Genomic DNA, 8699 nt, shown 5'->3' with positions numbered 1-8699 from the left:
GAGGGATAGAGAGAGAGAGCGAGAGACAGAGCGAGATAAAGATTGATAGAGAGAGGGATACAGAGAGAGATGGAAAGAGAGAGAGAGGTATAGAGATATAGAGAGGGATAGAGAGAGAGAGAGAGAGAGAGAGAGAGAGAGAGAGAGAGAGAGAGAGAGAAAAGGTCCAGTCACCAGGACCACAAATACAAATTCCATCTCGACACTGTTGCTCTAGAGCACACAAAAAACTATACATACCTTGGCTTAAACATAACAGCCACAAGTAACTTCCACAAAGCTGTGAACGATCTGAGAGACAAGGCAAGAAGGGCATTCTATGCCATCAAAAGGAACATAAATTTCAACATACCAATTAGGATTTGGCTAAAAATACTTGAATCAGTCATAGAGCCCATTGCCCTTTATGGTTGTGAGGTCTGGGGTCCGCTCACCAACCAAGACTTCACAAAATGGGACAAACACCAAATTGAGACTCTGCACGCAGAATTCTGCAAAAATATCCTCCGTGTACAATGTAGAACAACAAATAATGCATGCAGAGCAGAATTAGGCCGATACCCACTAATTATCAAAATCCAGAAAAGAGCCGTTAAATTCTATAACCACCTAAAAGGAAGCGATTCCCAAACCTTCCATAACAAAGCCATCAACTACAGAGAGATGAACCTGGAGAAGAGTCACCTAAGAAAGCTGGTCCTGGGGCTCTGTTCACAAACACAAACACACCCTACAGAGCCCCAGGACAGCAGCACGATTAGACCCAACCAAATCATGAGAAAACAAAAAGATAATTACTTGACACATTGGAAAGAATTAACAAAAAAACAGAGCAAACTGGAATGCTTTTTGGCCCTAAACAGAGAGTACACAGCGGCAGAATACCTGACCACTGTGACTGACCCAAAATTAAAGAAATCTTTGACTATGTACAGACTCAGTGAGCATAGCCTTGCTATTGAGAAAGGCCGCCGTAGGCAGACATGGCTCTCAAGAGAATGGCTATGTGCTCACTGCCCACAAAATTAGGTGGAAACTGAGCTCCACTTCCTAACCTTCTGTCCAATGTATGACCATATTAGAGAGACATATTTCCGTCAGATTACACAGATCCACAAACAATTCGAAAACAAATCCAATTTTGATAAACTCCCATATCTATCTGGGTGAAATTCCACAGTGTGCCATCAGAGCGGCAAGATTTGTGACCTGTTGCCACGAGAAAAGGGCAACCAGTGAAGAACAAACACCATTGTAAATACAACCCATACTTATGCTTATTTATTTTATCTTGTGTCCTTTAACCATTTGTACATTGTTAAAACACTGTATATATATATAATTTGACCTTTGTAATGTCTTTATTGTTTTGAAATTTCTGTATGTGTAATGTTTACTGTTAATTTTTATTGTTTATTTCACTTTATATATTCACTTTATATAGTATCTACCTCACTTGCTTTGGCAATGTTAACACATGTTTCCCATGCCAATATAGCCCTTAATTGAAATTGAATTGAATTGAGAGAGAGAGAGGGATAGATAGAGAGAGAGGGATACAGAGAGAGAGAGAGAGAGGGAAAGAGAGAGAAAGAGAGTGAGAGAAGAGCTGAGAGCTGAGCAAAGAAAAGAGTCCCCTCATCCAGCTGGTCCTGGGGCTGAGTTGACAAACCTGTTCTACTAACACACTGAAGCCTCAGGACCAGAACATCCAATCAATCAGAATAAACCAAATTACAACATTGCTTATTGGGAAACACAAGCACAAAGCAAAATGCATTGCAATCTGGCTCTAAATGGACAGTACACCGTGGCTAAATATTTGACCATGGTTACTGATCAAAACCTTAGAAAAACCTTGATAAAGCACCGGCTCAGTGTCATAATGAATTGATAAGTGTATATTTGTATTCAAGCAGTCAAAAGTGTAGTATTTAGTCCCCTATTCCTAACATGCAATGACTACATGAAGCTTGTGACTCTACAAACTTGTTGGATGCATTTGCTTTTATCTCGTCGTGCTCAATGAAAACAAATGGTAAATCACGTCTTGCGTCATTTGGAAGTCACTTTATTGTAAATTAGAATATAATGTCTCTGAACACATCTACATTAATGTGGATGTTACGATGATTTCAGATAATCATAAATGAAACATTAATAATGATCAGTGAGAACGTTACAGAGACGTAGATATAATACCCGCTCTACGAAAATGCTAACCTCCCTTGTTATTAGTAACGTTACTGAGGCATAACCTCCCATGCAATTGGTAATGTTAGAGGCATAACCTGCCCTGTTATTGGTAATGTTACAGGCATAACCTCCCTTGTTATTAGTAATATTACAGGCATAACCTCCCGTGTTATTGGTAACGTTACTGAGGCATAATCTCCCTTGTTATTAGTAACGTTACTGAGGCATAACCTCCCTTGTTATTAGTAATGTTCGAGGCATAACCTGAATTGTTATTAGTAACGTTACAGATGCATAACCCCCCCTGTTATTAGTAAAGTTACAGAGGCATTACCTCCCATGTTATTGGCAACATTAGAGGCATAACCTCCATTGTTATTAGTAACGTTACTGAGGCATAACCTCCCATGTTATTGGTAATGTTACAGGCATAACCTCCCCTGTTATTAGTAACGCTACTGAGACATAACCTCCCCTGTTATTAGTAACGCTACTGAGATATAACCTCCCCTGTTATTAGTAACGCTACTGAGACATAACCTCCCCTGTTATTAGTAACGCTACAGAGGCATAACATTACATTTACATTTAATAACCTCCCCTGCTATTAGTAATGTTACAGGCATAACCTCCCCTGTTATTAGTAACGCTACTGAGACATAACCTCCCCTGTTATTAGTAACGCTACTGAGGCATAACCTCCCCTGTTATTAGTAATCTAACTGAGGCATAACCTCCCCTGTTATTAGTAACGCTACTGAGACATAACCTCCCCTGTTATTAGTAACGCTACTGAGACATAACCTCCCCTGTTATTAGTAATGTTACGGGCATAACCTCCATTGTTATTTGTAATGTTAAAGAGGCATAACCTCCCATGTTATTAGTAATGTTAAAGAGGCATAACCTCCCCTGTTATTAGTAATGTTACTGAGACATAACCTCCCCTGTTATTAGTAACGTTAAAGAGGCATAACCTCCATTGTTATTTGTAATGTTAAAGAGGCATAACCTCCCATGTTATTAGTAACACTACTGAGATATAACCTCCCCTGTTATTAGTAATGTTACAGGCATAACCTCCCCTGTTATTAGTAACGCTACTGAGACATAACCTCCCCTGTTATTAGTAATATTACAGGCATAACCTCCATTGTTATTAGTAATGTTAAAGAGGCATAACCTCCCCTGTTATTAGTAATGTTACAGGCATAACCTCCCCTGTTATTTGTAATGTTACAGGCATAACCTCCCCTGTTATTAGTAATGTTACAGGCATAACCTCCCCTGTTATTAGTAACGCTACTGTGACATAACCTCCCCTGTTATTAGTAATGTTACAGGCATAACCTACCCTGTTATTAGTAACGCTACTGAGACATAACCTCCCCTGTTATTAGTAATGTTAAAGAGGCATAACCTCCCATGTTATTGGAAATGGTGAGATGATGATCTCTGTGCATCAGTATTCATGATTTTTGTCTATTTATTGAGGCTTATAGACAGCCCTTTCATTGTTTGATCTACAACACATTTTAATCAAAGTAATAATACATTTTAACTACAAATTCCAAATGCAAGCTTCGTAATTAAATTACCAATTTCAAGCAATTTGGACATACCAAAAGACCAGTATGTCTATGCTAGTAATTGATGCTTGATGCCCCATTGCTGGTGATCTTGCAAAGTACATAGTTCATATTTTGATCATCAAATGGGGCTAAGTGTGTGTTTCACTTGCCAATCTGTTGCTCGCTTTTTTGCAAGTGCAATGGTGAGGCTTGTCTCTGGCTGCATGGAAAGTAATCCACAGAGACTATATGCCAACAGAGTGACAAAATGGGAACAAAACCAGGCCAGATCATTACAGGTCATCAGTCCCAAGTCAAAGTGGAGTCCTGATTATTGTGGCTCCAAGTTATTTATTTTTAATGCACCTTTATTTTACCAGGTAGGCCAGTTGAAAACAAGTTCTCATTTACAAATGCGACCTGGACAAGATAAAGCAAAGCAGTGTGACACATACAACACAGTTTTGCACATGGAAAAAAAACAAACATACAGTAAATAACACAATAGAAAAAAGTCTATATACAGTGTTTGGAAATGAGGCAAGATAAGGTAGTTAAGGCAGTAAATAGTCCATTGTGGCAAAATAATTACAATTTAGCAATGAAACACTGGAGTGATAGATGTGCAGAAGATGAGTGTGCAAGTAGAGATACTGGGATGCAAAAGAGCAAAAAAATAAATAACAGTATGGGGATGAGGTAGTTGGATGGGCGGTTTACAGATGGGCTACGTACAGGTGCAGTGATCTGTGAGCTGCTCTGATAGCTGGTGCTTGAAGTTTGTGATGGAGATATGAGTCTGCAGCTTCAGTGTTTTTTGCAATTCGTTCCAGTCATTGGCAGCAGAGAACTGTAAGGAAATGCGGCCAAAGGAGGAATTGGCTTTGGGAATGACCAGTGAAATATACCGGCTGGAGCGCGTGCTGTGGATGGGTGTTGCTATGCTGACCAGTGAGCTGAGGGAAGGCGGGGCTTTACCTAGCAAAGATTTCGAGATGACCTGGAGCCAGTGGGTTTGGCGATGAATATGATGCAAGGGCCAGCCAACGAAGGCATACGGGTCACAGTGGTGGGTAATATATGGGGCTTTGGTGACAAAACGGATAGCACTGTGATAGACTGCATCCAATTTGCTGAGTAGAGTGTTGGAGGCTATTTTGTAAATTACATCGCTGAAGTCAAGGACCGGCAGGATAGTCGGTTTTACGGGGGTATGTTTGGCAGCATGAGTGAAGGATGCTTTGTTGCAAAATCGGAAGCCGATTCTAGATTTAACTTGGGATTGGAGATGCTTAATGTGAGTATGGAATGAGAGTTTACAGTCTAACCAGACACCTAGCTATTTGTAGGTGTCCACATATTCAAAGTCAGAACCGTCCAGAGTAGTGATGCTAGATGGGCGGGCAGGTGCAGACAGCGATAGGTTGAATAGCATGCATTTAGTTTTACTTGCTTTTAAGAGCAGTTGGAGGCCACGGAAGGAGAGTTGTATGGCATTGAAGCTCGCCTGGAGGTTAGTTAACACAGTGTCCAAAGATGGGCCAGAAGTATACAGAATTGTGTCGTCTGCGTAGAGGTGGATCAGAAACTCACCAGCAGCAAGAGCATGTAAAGAGAAAAGAGTCGGCCTGAGATTGAAACCTGTGGTACCCCCATAGAGACTGCCAGAGGTCCGGACAACAGGCCCTCCGATGCCACACAATGAACTCTGTCTGAGAAGAAATTGGTGAACCAGGCGAGGAAGTAATTTGAAAAACCAAGGCTGTTGAGTCTGCCGATAAGAATGTGGTGATTGACATAGTCGAAAGCGTTGGCCAGGTCGATGAAGACAGCTGCACAGTATTGTCTCTTATTGACGGCCGTTATGATATTGTTTAGGAACTTGAGTGAGGCTGAGGTGCACCCATGACCAGCTCGGAAACCGGATTGCATAGTGGAGAAGGTACGGTGGGATTCAAAATGGTCGGTGATCTGTTTGTTAACTTGGCTTTCGAAGACCTTAGAGAAGCAGGGTAGGATAGATATAGGTCTGTAGCAGTTTGGGTCTAGAGTGTCTCCCTCCTTGAAGAGGAGGATGACCGCGGCAGCTTTCCAATCTCAGACAATACGAAAGAGCGGTTGAACAGGCTAGTAATAGGGGTAGCAACAATTTTGGCAGATCATTTTAGAAAGAGAGGGTCCAGATTGTCTAGCCTGGCTGATTTGTAGGGGTCCAGATTTTGCAGCTCCTTCAGAACATTAGTTATCTGGATTTGGGTGAAGGACAAATGAGGGAGGCTTGGGCATATTGCTGTGGGGGGTGCAGGGCTGTTGACCAGGGTAGGGGTAGCCAGGTGGACAGCGTGGCCAGCCGTAGAAAAATGCTTCTTTAAATTCTCAACTATATAATAATATAATATATCCCATTTAGCAGACGCTTTTGTCCAAAGCGACTTACAAGTCGGCTGGGGCCACTACTTTTACATATGGGTGGCCCTAGCGGGAATCGAACCCACGACGCTTGGCGTTGCAAGCGCCATGCTCTACCGACTGAGCCACACAGAACTATCATGTATTTATCGGTGGCGACAGTGTTTCCTAGCCTCAGTGCGGTGGGCAACTGGGAGGAGGTGCTGGGAGGAGGTCTTGTTCTCCATGGACTTTAGAGTGTCCCAGAACTTAGTCAAGTCTTCAGTTATTTTATTTTCTAAAAAGTCAAGTCTAGAGTCAACAAATTTGAGACACGAATCAGACTCGAGTTTAAGTCATGTGACTTGTCCACACCTCTGTAAATTACCCTCAAATAAAAGGTGAAATTCTGTGCTGTCGCCTCATATAATACATTTGATCTGAATTTCAAAATGCTGGAATATAGAGCCAAATTTATTGTTTTTGCTGCACTTTCCAAATAAATAGTTATGGGGAGTGTAAATCCAGAGGATAGGTATGAACAGCCATTAACTTTGAATAGTCTCCTCTTGAACAACAGCAGCCATCTACGTGGATTACTCTCCCCTTGAACAACAGCCACTGTCAGTAATCGGGCCAGAGGCCTGTCAGCAGCTGTTGTGATTGATATGTTTTACTCCTGATCAACTCAGTGGGAAAAATTGGCTAAAAACAACCATGCTCCCTCCTAGATGGTAATGCTGAAATCTCAGGTATTTCCATAGACAGCAATAATATTTAGGGGGCTGAAGACAGCAAGTCAACCAGCCTTAAACACAGTCACACACACACCACACACACACACAGCATACACTTTCCATACTTTCCTGCAGGTGCTGACTTACAGTGCGAAAGTATTCGGCACCCTTGAACTTTGCGACCTTTTGACACATTTCAGTCTTCAAACATAAAGATATAAAACTGTATTTTTTTGTGAAGAATCAACAAGTGGGACACAATCATGAAGTGGAACGACATTTATTGGATATTTTAAACTTTTTTAACAAATCAAAAACTGAAAAATTGGGCGTGCAAAATAAGTTAATACTTTGTAGCGCCACCTTTTGCTGCGATTACAGCTGTAAGTCGCTTGGGGTATGTCTCTATCAGTTTTGCACATCGAGAGACTGAAATTTTTTCCCATTCCTCCTTGCAAAACAGCTCGAGCTCAGTGAGGTTGGATGGAGAGCATTTGTGAACAGCAGTTTTCAGTTCTTTCCACAGATTCTCGATTGGATTCAGGTCTGGACTTTGACTTGGCCATTCTAACACCTGGATATGTTTATTTTTGAACCATTCCATTGTAGATTTTGCTTTATGTTTTGGATCATTGTCTTGTTGGAAGAAAACTCTCCGTCCCAGTCTCAGGTCTTTTGCAGACTCCATCAGGTTTTCTTCCAGAATGGTCCTGTATTTGGCTCCATCCATCTTCCCATCAATTTTAACCATCTTCCCTGTCCCTGCTGAAGAAAAGCAGGCCCAAACCATGATGCTGCCACTACCATGTTTGACAGTGGGTATGGTGTGTTCAGGGTGATGAGCTGTGTTGCTTTTACGCCAAACATAACGTTTTGCATTGTTGCCAAAAAGTTCAATTTTGGTTTCATCTGACCAGAGCACCTTCTTCCACATGTTTGGTGTGTCTCCCAGGTGGCTTGTGGCAAACTTTAAACAACACTTTTTATGGATATCTTTAAGAAATGGCTTTCTTCTTGCCACTCTTCCATAAAGGCCAGATTTGTGCAATATACGACTGATTGTTGTCCTATGGACAGAGTCTCCCACCTCAGCTGTAGATCTCTGCAGTTCATCCAGAGTGATCATGGGCCTCTTGGCTGCATCTCTGATCAGTCTTCTCCTTGTATGAGCTGAAAGTTTAGAGGGACGGCCAGGTCTTGGTAGATTTGCAGTGGTCTGATACTCCTTCCATTTCAATATTATCGCTTGCACAGTGCTCCTTGGGATGTTTAAAGCTTGGGAAATCTTTTTGTATCCAAATCCGGCTTTAAACTTCTTCACAACAGTATCTCGGACCTGCCTGGTGTGTTCCTTGTTCATCATGATGCTCTCTGCGCTTTTAACGGACCTCTGAGTCTATCACAGTGCAGGTGCATTTATACGGAGACTTGATTACAGACAGGTGGATTGTATTTATCATCATTAGTCATTTAGGTCAACATTGGATCATTCAGAGATCCTCAATGAACTTCTGGAGAGAGTTTGCTGCACTGAAAGTAAAGGGGCTGAATTATTTTGCACGCACAATTTTTCAGTTTTTGATTTGTTAAAAAGGTTTCAAATATCCAATAAATGTCGTTCCACTTCATGATTGTGTCCCACTTGTTGTTGATTCTTCACAAAAAAATACAGTTTTATAACTTTATGTTTGAAGCCTGAAATGTGGCAAAAGGTCGCAAAGTTCAACGGGGCCGAATACTATCGCAAGGCAATGTACAGTACATGCACAGATACAGGCCCATACAGACGTGCGAGTGAACGCTCACG

The sequence above is a fragment of the Oncorhynchus masou genome, chromosome 9, assembly GCF_036934945.1.
Source record: "Oncorhynchus masou masou isolate Uvic2021 chromosome 9, UVic_Omas_1.1, whole genome shotgun sequence".
In the NCBI taxonomy this organism is placed as follows: domain Eukaryota; kingdom Metazoa; phylum Chordata; class Actinopteri; order Salmoniformes; family Salmonidae; genus Oncorhynchus; species Oncorhynchus masou.
Note: the sequence above shows the minus strand (reverse complement) of the source record.